The sequence below is a fragment of the Cynocephalus volans genome, chromosome 3, assembly GCF_027409185.1.
Source record: "Cynocephalus volans isolate mCynVol1 chromosome 3, mCynVol1.pri, whole genome shotgun sequence".
NCBI classification, from domain to species: Eukaryota; Metazoa; Chordata; class Mammalia; order Dermoptera; family Cynocephalidae; genus Cynocephalus; species Cynocephalus volans.
Window position 1 is genome coordinate 120,740,597 of NC_084462.1, and position 14,180 is coordinate 120,754,776.

Consider the following 14,180-nt stretch of genomic DNA (forward strand, 5'->3'; position numbering starts at 1 on the left):
TTCTGTCCAACCCAACGACATGCTTCTCTTTGATAATAATGGCTGTAGCCATCATTTATTCTAAGGCAAGATTTAACCCTAAGTTTTGGGATCAAATTCCCACATGGGGTCATCCCATTCCAGCTTTTTAAATTCCCCCTTGCAAATTCAGGTAGAGAAAGTCTTTCCATTTACTTCTTACCTTAACTAGGTGTGCAGTGTCAGCAGCACTAGGCTGTCACACAGCTGCTGCTTTTTATCCAAGAAGTGGCTACATTTCAGAGTTGGGTGATTCCAGAATAGAGTTCTGGCTCTTCTAATTAACTTGGCATTCTGTTGCAGTTTATAAAAGATGTTCCCTTAATAGGTGCCATACAAATGAAGGATTTTTAATTGTGTAAAGACAGACACATTAAATGAATATAATTTTAAAACAGGGGATTTAAAAAGCTAAAAGGATAATAATTGTATCAGAGAAGCAAAAATGGATAAACAATTGCAGCGAAAGTGTGAGTACCCTAAATCAGTATGCTGTAGGGATGTACTCTGGGAGGAAAGAAGTTAAACTGGGAAATGTTATCCAATACAACAGGGACATTAGCAGATTTCTTAGAAACTGATGTTTGCATCCCCCTCCCCCCCTGAAACTGATTATAAAGAATGTGCAAGTGAGCAAATAGGTGATTTTTAAAATATATTGGTGCACTGGTCCATCTTTTATTCTAAGGCAAGGTTTAACCCTAAGTTTTGGGATCAAATTCTCATATGTGGTCATCTCATACCAGCTTTCAAAATCTGCACACCTCCACTACAAATTCAGGTAGAGAAAGTCTTTCCATTTACTGCCCACCTTAACCAGGTGTGCAGCGTCAGCAGCACTATGCTGTCACACAGCCATTGCTTTTTATCCAAAAAGTGGCTGCATTTCCAAGGTGGGTGATTCCAGGATAGAAGTTATACTAGGAAATGTTATTAAATGTTACTGGGATTCTAGCAGATTTCTTACAAACTGATGTTTCTGTATTTTTTTTCAGAAATTTTATAAAGAATGTGTGAATGAGCAAATAAGTGATTTTTAAAATACATTGGTGCACTGGAAGCTTTTAAGATTCTGTTGGGAAAATGGTCAGGGTCCCTCAGATGTTCAGAATCTTGCCGAGCATTTGATGTAAATATGCATGTGCACCCAGGTGTTCCTTCATTATTGTCTAATGTAAGTGAGCATGTGCACCCAGGTGTCCTGGGTTGTGGACTTAAGTATAAAGGATGAGTGGCTCTGATCCATGGTGCCCAACACCTCCGGGATGCTGCTACTGCTGCTGGAGGCTGTTGTTACTAGGGTCCCTAGGACTCTCTGAGAGGCTGCTGTCACCGCCACCGCCAGGCCTATAAGCTGCTGCTGTGGACCGAGCTCATGTTGTCTGCCAACGGCTCTTGGGATCTTTCCCAATTACTTAGCTTGTGGATCTGTGTGTGAGGAGTCTGGTGACCCAGTCTGTATGATGGGTTTGAAGGATCTGAGCCCTAGCCCTGACAATATAAATAGAAACATAGCATAACTAAAATAATGAAACATTTTGGCTTTAGTTGCTATTTGCCTTACTCAAAAAGTGGCGCCGTTGTGTAGCTTTACAGATTCTGTCTTTAGCTAATATCAATCCATTTTATATGCTAGCCCAGGAAAGTCGTAAACTGAAAAGGAAGCTGCATAGAACTTTCTAGACATAGAATATGTATGTACTTTTAGATTTATATTTGTTCAAGTACCGCATGTATACACACATAGTATGTGTTCACATAAATCTGAAGTAAAAAGTTTGAAACAGTTTGCTCCTCCAAATAATTTTCTACTATAACAATTAAGAAAAAAAATGGTGAAGGGAGAAAAATGAATTCTGAAATGGAGAAAGCTTTTGTTAAATAGCAGGTTTAATCAGTAAGAACGCATAAGTCAGCTTTTAGATGGTATGTCTTTGCGAACCTGAATTCAGGCTTATAAGTTCTGGCTGTGAATTCTGCACAAGTTGAAGGATGTGCAAAAACTGCAGTGTCAACAGTTTATTTCAAAATAGTTCCAGGTAATTGGCCACAATAATCAACCACATTGTATATTGATAAAATAAAATAAAATTTGGAAGAAAAAAAAAGTTCCAGGAAAAAGAAAACAAAACAATTTCAATAAAATTTCAGGGAAAAAAAGGAAAACAAAAAACCATCCTGTGGTAGCATTTCTGTATTAATAGATGGGGTTGCCATTGGCACCAGAGAAACTCCCTGTAAGGACTGCTGCCTGAGGTCACTTGTGGAAGGTGGCCATAAGCGGGACGCACAGTGTGGAGCCTCGTGTCATCAGCTGAATGGTAGTGTCTTCATTCCATGGGGCCCTCAACACATGCTGTGTACTGTTGCTCAGTGCAAGAGGATATGCTTGTGATTATCCCTGTGAAGTGAGAAATAACTGATACCCTAGAATTTAGAGGTCAACTGAAGTTCTTTGGTCAGGCAATACAAGCAGTGTTGGAGAATCAGGTGGCCCATGCAGTTGCCCAGGTCCTAGTCCTTTTCCCATGTGCTGTATTTTAGGGAAGTGACTGACCACGTATCCTTCCAGATTGCAGTTTAGCCCATCAGAATTAACCCCAAGCTGCAAATACGGACCAGAATTTGGTAAGCTCACATCACCTTGGGCCAAAACAAGCAAAAGAGTCAGGGAAAGACTTCTTCCAGAGCCAACTCTCAAATTTGAGTTTATTCAAGCAAACGTTTAGAGTAGCTTTGGCTCCCCCAAATAAATCACCCCTCTTGATGAATGTATCAACCTTCTTGACAGCCTGGACAGAACTTTGGGCTGGAAATAAATGTGTCCTCAGTTTAGAACCATGACCCTGTGGTTAAAAACAGCAATTTAGCTTATTATAATTTATTCTATTCCATGAGGACATATAAGAATCTTCAATGATTAATGGTAAATTCACATTGTAGAGTCAGTCAATTTTAGCATCACAAGGAGAGTGTTGTAAAGACAATGAGAATGGTGGCAGTTACGGGTGTAGCAGAGGAATTGTGCAAATACCCAATTGTCTGTAAGACATTCCCATCTTTCCTAAATGTGGGACAAAAGAGACTAAGCAAAGATTTGATTTTTATTCCTTTCTTATAGCCAATAAGGAGAACTTTGAAAGAAAAAGAAATCCATGGAATAAACTAGAAGTGTGCTTTAAGACAGACAAAGGGAATGCAAAATTAAATTCTTGATGTGAAAGGAGAGGCACAATGAAGCCTTCTAGATGGGATACCTTTGGAGAAAATTTCAATTTCACTGCTTCTTTTCTTTCTTGCTTGATTTTTTTCACAGACATGCTCTGTGGAATGCCTGAAAGCCTTTTTATTATTTCTTATTTTCTTTTTCTTTTTACTATATGATATACATTCTTTTTTAAGAAAATTTTTCCTTCCAATGTAGAAGCAGTTCCCATTTTTATAGTTTTGTTTCTGACATGTAGCTGTGACCAAGAAAACTTTCCATTGAATCCTTTCTTTCACCTGCTCAGTTTCTCTTATTTCCTTCATCTCTCCTTTTCCTTCACCACCTCGGGTTAACTCTTGCTGTTCCAGGTATATTGTGATTCTCATAAAGATGCATTTCTTTCTTTCTTTTTTTTTCAAGCCTAACCTACTTTTCTGCACACATTCAAGTTTCTATCCAGGATTCTATCTAACTAAATTCACAGACTTAGTCTTTTTAGCAAACAGGGTGCTCATATTAATTTATTAGATATATATTTTTGCCTTTGTTCTGAAGGTATGTGTAAGATGCTATTTTCCTTAGGAGAATGTAATATATTTCAGTCTGAGCATAAAACAGCCCTACCAACAACTTTATATTGTATTGACTTGCTAACTTCTGAGGGTCTCTAATGCTAGATTAGGACATGATTGGAACGTGACATTATGTCCTTTGTCCTTTTTTCATATGGTTTTTCTTATAGAAGAGTGATGCATATTCCATTGAGTGGCATTTATGTCAGGAAAACAGATTTTTAAGGAGCTAAGCATATGAGATATGAACTAAAATTTCAAGTTGCCAGATAATTTCAGTATGGAGCTTCCACGTACATGTCAATGACATTTGAGTGCATTTATAATTTTTCACTATGAAAGTCCCAAATTTATGAATGAGAGTTATTTCATTTATAATGCCCTCCCTATTCCTGAATGTTTGCTTTTTTGCTGTATTCTATCACATATTTATATTTTGATGTTATATTTCTCTGTATTAGGCTCTGAAACACAAGGAAAAAATAATGTTCTTGAAGACCAGACATTACGTTTGCTTGTAGATATGAAAGATGTAAGCTTTTCTTTAAATAACTGTCAGGAAAAAAGTTTTTCTTTATATGATGGTACTTCAAAAAGTTCATGGAAAAATCGAAAGAATATGAAACTTTCCATGAACTTTTTGAAGTACCCTCATATCAATCCAGAAAGGGATTTTTTAAAACTCATACTGTGACTAAATATTCAGATTTTATACTACACAAGAGTCTCTGTAAATTCAGGAACTTAGAAAATTGATTAATGTTGCAAAATACTTTGCATGAATCAATAATGGAATATTTTACAAACTTGTAAATTTATTTATTCTTTGGTGGTCTTTTCCACTTTGGAAACAAGACTTAAGACAAGCACTTTTAATTTTTTTCTATTCCAGGAAAAAGTTCACTTTTAATACAACAAAGAAATAAATCTACTATTTAAAAAATGTATAGAAATAAATCCTTGAGTAAATGGAAACTTTGAAAAAATTCAGGGAAAAACTTTTTGGATATTTCTGAGTGACAAAGGAGTGTCATTTTTGTGACAATATAATCATTCATTCCACCCAATTTACTTTAGGTGATTAAGTAGAGCAAATTTAAAATAAATGAAATAAAGTATCTTGAGGAAAAGACTATAGTCAGGATTAAACTGAAACATGAAATATTTAAGAAACCTTAGAAACTAATGTAATGTTTTTAAAATGTCTTGCAAGTTACTGTTTTCCAAATGCAGAAAATGCATTAACTCTACAGGCTTGTGTACCACGAAAAATCGTGGAATGTAGAAATGCTCTTCATACTATTCTAAAGTAGCCATAAAACTGAAAATAGAGTCAAGCATCCAAAACCTTTGTTCATGCACCACAGATAATTTTTTGATACAAGTATCATATTTAATATCAAAATGCATGTTCTTAAAACTTATTAGAAAGATTGTTTTAACAATGATCGTTTTGTCTTAAAAATAGTTTCTATTAATTTTAATATTCTCTTCCTTCATTTTCTTTGTCATTTGCAGCATAAACTTTCATTTTCATCAGTTGGACTTAAACAATAGTATTTTTATTTACCCTGTGTTCTAGGAGAGTGTTTGTTTATTTATTTATTTTATTTTTATTTTTTATTTTTTTAGCATAAATGATTGGAAAGCCTGTGAGTTTTGGACACGGTTTTTCTTTTATTCATGAATATGGAGGTATTGTGTCAGTAAAATACGCTTTCAGGATTGCTAAGAATATAGCATTCTTTTAATAGACAACAGTAATTTTCTCCAACTACGTTATGTCTCTCTATGTCAATCTAGTAATTATATGCTATCAGTTTTGTGTCATTTCCTCTGGGATTCCTTGTCTACTAAGCACCACTTTTGACTGTTTCACTTTATTCAGCATACTCTAATTGCCAGATCAAAGGTTTACTTGAACTCATTTTTAAGTATAATGCATTTGACCATAAAATCATGCATTTGCACTTGAGTATACATTTACATCAAACTTATAGCTTTAAATTTCACTTAGGGGAAAAGCCTCATATTTTAATGCAGGTTTTGAATGCAGATTTACTTTAAAATAAGTGAATAATAATGCCAGGTTATTTTGGAAAGTGTTCTTTTATGCAATCGCTGCATTTAATACAATCACAAAATGGCTGCCCAACAGGTGGTCTTTTCAGAGTGTTAAGCCACAACAATCAGAACAAAAAGGACACCAGAATCTAATGTTCTTCAGAATTTAAAAAGCTGTTCACTTTCTTTTGTTAATTTTCAGATTTAGCCATGTTCATTATTGTTGAGCCCCAAATGCAGGACATTCTTTTTTGACATTTTGCCCTAAATAGACACTGACGGAGGCTGACTCTCCAGCTAGCTGTTTTGTCACATGCAAGCGGAAACTAGTCGTGAACAATGAGTGTGCATTCTTGGTCCTTAAATGGCTGAGGAGCAGACTAGTTTTGACATGCTGCAAATCTGGCAAAATCTGGATTAACAAAAGTGTGTTTGACAAAAGATGAAGTTTCTTTTCCTATATTTTCCCCAAAAGTAAGTATTTAATTATGTCCTAACACATTTTCTTCTTTTTTGCCTGGAGGATTATACACCCTAGTGACAAGCTCATTCACTCTCTGAGGTTATTGGGTGGCATTATGGACCACATCATTCAAAAGCCTTCTTTGGAAGAAACTATTCTTTAATCAATAATTATTCCCTTAAGGGAAAAGGGTTAAAAAATATGTGCCATTTCATTGTGTATTAGTTACCATTACATTGTGGTACTAGCATTTTATAAGGTAAAGTTGTTTAAGGAGCTTATCAGAAAATTGATAAACGTGGTAATATATTTTTCTAAGCAAAAGATCAGGCTACATTAAATATAAGAGGAAAAATGTTTCAAACGATTTGAATTTATAAATAGGCAAATGAATGAAAGAAGAAAAACAGAAAATAACATACATAAACATAGAACTTCAGGAGTACTTTAGAGTGAGTTAAATGTTCTATTCATCATTTTAAAGTCTGTCACCTTTTAAATTGAGGTTTTAAAAATATTAATATGTGCAAAGCATGGCATCATTTATATTTCTGTAAAGTTAAATAATCCTTCACTTGGGAAAAGTTTCTAATAATGTGTGTTTGTTAGAAAGGCATAAATATAGATTTTATGATATGAATAAATTGAAGTAAGGTATATATAATAAATTCCCATTGATCTGCAATATATAAATAGGAAAGTTATAATAACCAAAGTAATTTGTCTGGGTGGTATCATAGAAAGAGAGAAGAAATAAAAAATCTTGCATTTAAGGGTTTTATTAAAAGTGCAATTTAGGTAATGTCAACGGGCTGCTCCAGTTTCAGCTGAGTCACCTTAAATTCTGCATCACCAGTGCTGTTCAAAGCATACTAATATTCACAATGATGAACCAGAGGCGTTTGGCATTCTGACTTGTCTTAAAAAAAAAAAATTGCATAATATGTGGTAAGAGTTTTTAAAAACCTCTCTGTGGTATCTTAATCCTTGATACTCAGTAATGTGTGTATTTTAAGAGGCATTTTCAGTTTACAAGACATACAAGTCTTTAAAAAACAGGTTATTGTGATGTTCATAGCTTTTACTAGGCTGACCTAAACAACTTTCATTCTTCAAGGATTCTAAAGCTTTCTTGTTTAGAGAGTTTCAGCCTAATCACCTAAAATTCTATCTGATTTTAAAATAGACTTGTTTCCTTATGTAAAATCTGGATTGATTTCAAAGAAAATCTCATAAAAGACCAGCAGGGTATGGCCAGGCCAGGAAATGTCATACATCATTCCTGGTAATACTTCTACCCACAATTCATTGGCTAGAACTCAGTTCCATGGTTCCTGTCTAACTGCAAGGGAATTTGGGAAGTACAGTCTTCTCTTATGCCCAGAGAAAGTAAAAACAGTAGTATTGATGAGCCTCTAGCGGACCTCAGCCACAGTGATCTTTAGCAAAAGATTAGAGGTCATTTGCTTTCAATCACTTAGGCATACCCACTTCCAAGCTTGCCTTACCTGTGCACACATTATAAGTGTCTTCTTGTCTCACTGGTCTGCATCATAGACTGAGTTTATCATTGGCACTTATGGAAAAAAATTAAAATATCCTTCCTGTTACACTTCTCTCTGTGTAACAGATATGCAGAAAAGGATTACTCAAAGCACCATGAATGTGTTGAGAAGTCCAGAGTGACTGTACCCCAGCAATTCCTCTGTTAGAAGGAGAAAGCTGAGTGTAATAGCCCTGGTTCAAAGTTAGCTTCTGTTCTTTATTGTAAAGACAAGGGAGTTTCACAGGAAAATTCAGTTGATTCAATCATTACAAAAGGACACAAGGACATGAGCAGTGTTACAAAAGTTATCTATGGCTAAGTATAGCTTAAGCAATGGAAACTAGTAACAGCAGTAAAATTAACAAAGTGACATTCCAAAGTACAATTAGTGAAAAACTAAGTTGGTCAAACTGGCTCATTATCTAAAGTATAACCTCTCCTTAACAAAAGTTACATTCTTATGATAAAATCTAAGTACAATTATCTCTAAGGTTTCTCCCAACAGACAGCTTGCCCTGGTAAACATTTCTTTTCACATCTTTTCTTTCAGCAGTTCTTAAAATCTCTTAACAGTATTGGTATGACAACCACCTGTTAGCTCTAAAATCATTAAAGTATACAATCCCATATCTAAGCAGTGATTAGAGTTGAGTAGATGGGCTTTTGCGCTCTGGCTATATAGGCTGTTGCCTCCTACTGGAGGGCTTTTGCCCCAATATGTATTTACCCAAAAACCCTGTCCTAAAAATCAAACGAGAATCAACATTATTTAATTAGAATTGATTAAATGGGCTTTTGCCGTCTATCTGTAGACTTTGGTCTCCTGTCTGAGGGCTTTTGCCCTATATATGCATTTACCTAAAAGCCCTATTCTACAATCAAATGAGAATCAAGATTTCTAACCCTTCACACCCTTCCAATCCTTTAAACACATTTTAACGATCTGAATTTTAGAGAAACAGTTTTAATTAGCTTCTGGTAGCATAATAAAAAACAGTGTACTGCTATTTAACTAATAAACAATGGCCCTTAACTTGTTCAGATCTATCCAAGTGCCAAATCTAAATGTAGAACAAAATATAAATTTGTATAGTAAATTTCCAGGAAAAAGAAAAAAACCAAAAGGTTTTATGTTGGTACTGTGGTATTTTGATGGTGCTAATTATAATTCAAAGCAAGACTATAAAGCTGTGAGGTTCAACACAGTATATTACTAAAATAAAAAAAATCTGTTCGTTGCAATAAAATTAGAATCAATGCAATCAGTAAACTATTTAAGCAGACTACAGCTATCTGAATTATCAAATGTATATCTATTTACCTATTTTAAACAGATGATTATATATTTTTTATTCTCTGGTTCAAAAGTGTGAGGATAGGTATATGTCTCCAATGTGAATGTTAACATCAAGTAATGTTGGAGATGACTGTCCTTTTATTATGCTCTTGGAGAGTTTGCATTATATTTTGGAACTAGAGAACAGTACCATAATTAATTTGGGTGGCTAGTCCAGCCACATGGACAGAAGCAATTTACCTGCACTTAAAAACCTGATTGGTAGAGAGAATATATTTTGCTGCTGAGACCAAACAGATTTTTCATGATATTGTTATGCTAAGTTGAACATCACACCTTTTATGTTCTCTCCATTTGGCCTTGAATAAACATGAGTACAATAATAATCTAAATGGTTTGCAAGTGGTCATGAGCAGTTGCTCATCTGCTTTGGACAGAATTACACAAATCAGTTACATGGACATAAAAGCCAAACAAATGTAGGTGAATCAACAACAGAAATGAAATGGATGAACTCTTAAGTTTTGTTCATCATATATATCCCCTTCAGTAACCAAAGATGGGTAAATTACACTCATTAACCTTGAAAAATTAGATGATTTGTACATAATAGGTGTGAAACAATACTTTTCTATTCCCAGTTACGATGAGTATTTTGTCCATAATAAAGCATAGTTTAATTGAAAGTCTACAAAGGGGATTGTGTTGTTATGGTTTGTTCCTTCCTAGACAGATAATTTCATGAAATTAGCTTGTATTTATTTTTCACTTTGTAACTCAGACTAAAAATTCCAATTGCTCATTTATGCTTAGGTAAAAGTGAACATTCAAAAGTGCAGTGAGTATGTATTTAGTTTTAAGAAATCAGTACTGAACCTATGGGCAGAGACTTATCTTAAGAGAGACCAAAGGAAATGTTATTTAAGTTTTCCATTGGGCACTTGTCAAGAAAGCCTTCTCAAGTTATTTATTACTGCCATGAAACACCCATCAACAAAGAAAACTTGCATGTTGGAATAAAGCAAAATCTGAAATATTTAGCTTTGCAGAGGCTTTTCTTATTCCGTGAAAGTAGGACTTAATGCGATTACTGTTCTAACCATGAGACTTAGGGAGATCTTGCGGGAAAGCCCTGAAGGACGGATTTCTGGTCCTGGTTCTGTGTTTCTGTGGAGGCACTTCAATACCACTATGTGTTGGTTGTTCTCTCCCCTGTCAAAGAAGTCTTCAATTTATAGGATCTGGGCTGAAAATTCCAGTGGCCATCCTCTTAGAATGGTTTTGGAGGAAGCGATTTGCTACCAGTTCTCCAAACTGGGAAGAACCTATGCATGAAGAAACAGGATTGTATTAGAGAAAGAGTATTATGTTGGCATAGGAAAAATGATTTAATTGCTTGATTGGTTAAACTGAAATAGGCTGTGTACATTGATGGCCATACGTAGGATACCTCAGCAGATGTCACCAGCCTGGACAAAAGATTCTTTGAGTCCCCTTCTTGTGCTGCAAGTCTACTATATAAAATGACCACAGACAGGTTACTTTCTTTTCATCCCTATCTTTTGTCTGTTTTTTCTTTGTTTCATGCTAACTTGCATTATTGCATACCTTCCCTGTGTTAGGTCCTCTACTTTCACATTCTCCCTACCCCTTCTCCCTCCCACACTTTCTTCTCAAGTGAGAAGTGATATAAATCTAGGATATTCCAAGCATTAAATTCTAGCTTGTCTGACAATATGTCTGGGCAATCTTTCTAATTTCCATTTGTAGTTGTGTGTGTGTGTGTGTGTGTGTGTGTGTGTGTGTGTGTTTAACCAGCACTGGCACACATCTTGATTTCTTAATCACTCAGGGTTGTTGCTTACCATTGTTATGTTTTCAAAGCTCTTCATGCATTAGGATTAATCCAGAGGACTTATGCTTGGCACTGGGGGAGTTAAAACACTTGAGGAGTAGTATAAGTTCTTAATTAATACAGAAAGAAGAATCACTTATAATTTATTAAAAAATATCCAATGCTGATCCAAATAATATTTTAGAGTAAATGGGTATGGAGTGAACAGTCTTCTGTGGTTCCTCATTCACTGATTCTTCCTGCTGATGTGAGGGCTGTTCAAAATAGCACTTCACTTTTTGGTTTATTTATTAAGATCCTGCACTCAACTGTAAGAAATTAGCCTCCTAGAGGTGAATCACTTCCTACACTGCAAAGAAGAAATCTGTTTCTATAGCAAAGAAAAAAATCCCACATACATTCCTGAAGCAGACAATAAAGAAAAGATCAACTAGATTTATTGCATAGTCCATTCCAAGCATGAAATAGGGCAGCTGGATATTTAAGTAATGTGGATTTCATGTCTGAAAGAGTGATCTTGCTACTACCCATTAGACAAGGGTAATGTCCAAGATGGACATGATGAGTTTTTCGGTGAACTTATAAACTCAAAGCTTTTTAGTAATTACTAAAAAATGCTTGAACAAAAATGTTTTCCCCCACATAGGATATCGTGAAAGCTAATAGCATAAATGCACTGGAAGAGAATTGGAGAGAACTCCAGTCAAGCCTTGTGTCAGATATGCTAAAATTGCCCTGCTGGGAGTCAAAGTCTTTGCTTTAATTATCTGCAAAATGCTCTGGCAGTGGAAATGTTTCTCTTCCCTCTTTCTGTTCTCATCCAGTGTACTGGCTGCTGTTTTATTGAATCAACATTTTTAGGCTTCCTCCTTCCATTTCCAGGTAGATAATACCATCTAGACTTTAAGTTTCTCAGTAAAAATATATTTCTCAATAAAGGCCACCTCAGAGACAAAGGTATACTAATTTATAGTTGAACTGCCTGCCTGAATGTATACAAGCAGAGGCCAGACAGGAGCTGAATTACCAAATTTTGATCTCGCCTTTCTCCCACTCCTTTTTCTTTGCTACCTTGTTAATAAGTAGGGAGGCACAAAAATATCTATTCATAATTGGAAGAAAACAACTCCCACATGACCCACACCATGTCCCCTGGAAAGGGTGTATGTAACCTTCACATCATCACCACTTTGCTCAACTAAGCAATTGATTGCCTGTTCAGATATAGCCAGTGAAAAACCTGTTAAATAAGCATTAGTGTGTGTGGGGGGGGTACTGACCCCTAATCCCTACTTCTTGTAACACCTCAACAATTATACAGCAAACACTGATTGAGCACTGTGTACACAACACTCTGCAATGTTGGACATATAGGCCCTGTCCTCTTTGCTTAAATAGATTCACCTGCTTCCTGCCTAGCTGGCCTCCTCCTTGGTGTGGGTTACCCTGGGCCATCATTCTCCCCTCACACCCTCCACTCTCCCCATCAAAGCTCAACAGTTCTTTTTTTCATTCTCCAGAGGTTTTGGTAGCTGGTCAATTAATGAGATGAGTGGGGTAATGATTCACCCATGCTTTTTAATCCAAGATCTCTACCAAGTAGAAGGGAGGCTGGTTTGCGGAAAGAGATGTTTTTTATGCTCTTCAGATACCACAGTGTGGATGATCATTGGTGCTCAACTAGCCCTGGATTAGCCTTAGAAAGGGCATAAAGTCAGAGTGACTAGATCTCCCTCCAAAGACAGTCTATATTCCAGAGTTTGGGGCACAAACCTGAGTGAAAATTTCTTTTAGGGAGGAGAGACCCACTGTTCCTCATAGCAAAGAATGTTACCCTGCCAGGCAGCCAAGTCTATTAAATGCAGCTTGGCTCTCAGAGGATTTGGATGCTGATCAAGCCTTGCCAGCCAAGGTCAAATACCAGGGTATGTGAGAGGGAAGATAGTCGATTGTATAGTTAAGTAAGTTAATTGATGTATAGTTCTTCTTTTCCATATCATTTCACCTTTAATATTAGTACCTCAACAAGGAGGCCATCTCTTGAATTCTGTAGTTCAATAGAAACTATGTTATGGTTGTACTTGTGATGTGCTGAAAAATTCCAAGTTGATCACTTCATATCTCTTCATTGGAGAAGTCAATTGCCTTTTGCTGTTATCAAGAGGATAATACCTCATAATTTTATTTTGCCAGTTTTCCCCTTTGTCCAGCTGATCATTTTCCCCTTTTATCCTGTTTTCATTCAAGGTTACCGCAGCCATAGCCCTCCCCATCTGCTGCCTAGCTTCGCTGTACTGTAAATGTATTTGCCATTTATTGTAGAGGCAAGGACAGGGGCTTCCGAGAGGGGAAGGGCAGGCTAACCAATCCTTCCCCTACAGAGGGCGGACTCCTCACCTTACTGAGTCTCAAACCCCTAATGCACAAGTAGGGATAACAATACGTTAACCTCTTTGCTTATTGTGAGGATTAAATGAAAGAATGCATGAGAAGTCCTTCACACTTTGTCTGGTTCGAACACACACTCAAAGTTGTGTGTTCCTGCCAGCTCTCTCTTCTTTTTTTCCCTCTTATCCATTAGTAAAAATTTACAGAATTGAATTCACAAAATTGCAGATGTTTGCTATACAGATAATTACTTTAAAAACTACATTTAAAGCACAATAAGGTATTTAAAAACAGATCTACTGTGGTTTCTTCGAACGGCCCCTTTTCTGAAATTTTTGCTTTGAGGCCCAGAGGTTCAGGTTAAGACCCTGTTTATAATAACTTCTTAATCAAATGTAATGACCTAAGCATAGTCATCTATTCTCCACACTGTAGCCAGATGCCAGAGTGATTTCCTATTGGGTATGTCTGATAGGGCCATCCCCCTGCCCCTTCCACTGGCTCATTAAGCCCTTGTATAAGACCCTTGGGACCTGCACCCTTCTTCCCTCTCAAGGGTCTCTCATACTCTTCTCTCCCCAGTGCCTGACATGGTGGTTCCCACAGGGCAGCTAAACAATGACAAGAAGTTGAATGAATAAAGGAAGAGCAAGGTGGTTATATGTTCTATAGCTTTTGCTGAAGTATAGAACTCAACAGATGGTGGTCTTCCTGCTGCAGAAAAAAGTTCACCAAATTTAAATATAATATATATCTATATTTGGCTGCT